At 70.3% G+C, this 940-nt stretch overlaps 1 protein-coding gene across 1 annotated transcript in view; it reads left to right on the plus strand.

Annotated features, from left to right (window-relative positions):
• The first annotated feature begins 36 nt into the window (after positions 1–36).
• PHLDB1 (pleckstrin homology-like domain, family B, member 1) overlaps positions 37–940 on the plus strand; it is a 49,807-nt gene continuing 48,903 nt past the window's right edge. The window contains 1 exon segment of the mRNA XM_010830647.1: positions 37–305. The gene's annotated coding sequence lies outside the window, so the exon portion shown is untranslated.

Here is a 940-nt window from a genome sequence, read left to right on the forward strand (position 1 = left end):
AGCGGGGGGAGGGGGTGGGTAGGAAGGCGGGACCCACTTGCTCTCCTCCTACTCAGCGGGCTTCCAGGGAAAAGCAAGAGTGTCCTTCGGAGCCTGGGGCCGCGGTTGCCGAGCTGGGCAAAAGACCCGGTGTGCCCCTCTCCCCTCGAGGTGAGGGCGCTCCCTCCCGCTACGCCTGCGGGTCCCGCTCGCTGCGCGGCTGGGACGGGATAAGAGGAAGTCCCGGGGACCTGGCGAGAGCCCTCAGACCAGCTCTGGGCTGGAAGATCCCGGAAGAACCCGGTCGCGGAAGAGGGGCGCCGCAGGTGAGTGTGTAGGGACACCCGGGGCTTTGTGCTGAGCGGGCTCCGCTGCTCTCCCGGGAGCGGCTTGCTCCTGCCCTCCCGAGCGCTGCCGGCGCCGCCGCCAGAGGGGGCCCTTGCGCTCTGCCCCGCCACCGCCGCCCGCCGCCCGCCGCCCCGGGGGGAACGCGGATCCTTGTCCCAGGACTTTCTTGCGTGCGACTGGGCGACACTTGTGGGGTCTTGTCCGCCTGCTCCCCACACCTCCCTTCTCCCGCCGACAGAAGGACTGAGAGCCCTGCGCCAGGATAGCGGGGTACCCTGGGGGCATCTCAGCTCCCGTCCCGGGCTGGGCCGCCTTGATGGGACAGGAAAGGGATGCGGAGTCGGGCTTGAAGGCAGTGCTGTCCTGAAGGAACCACTGGGTGTGTTCAGGGGATGGGTGGCACATCTGCGGCCTCTTGGGCCCTGCCAGGGCCCCGCGTCTTTAGCGGTCCAGGAGGCTGGAGGGGGGACCGTGGGAGCCGTGAGTCTCCGGCCCTTGCCACGCCCGCATAGTCCAGATTCGAATCCCTTGCGGAGTTCCCCCGTACCCGGGCTGAGCCAGGTCATCCGGGCTCCTCGGGGAAGGGGCAGCGAGCGGGCGGGGGGGGAGGGGG

The sequence above is a fragment of the Bison bison genome, unplaced genomic scaffold, assembly GCF_000754665.1.
Source record: "Bison bison bison isolate TAMUID 2011002044 unplaced genomic scaffold, Bison_UMD1.0 scf7180017864518, whole genome shotgun sequence".
NCBI classification, from domain to species: Eukaryota; Metazoa; Chordata; class Mammalia; order Artiodactyla; family Bovidae; genus Bison; species Bison bison.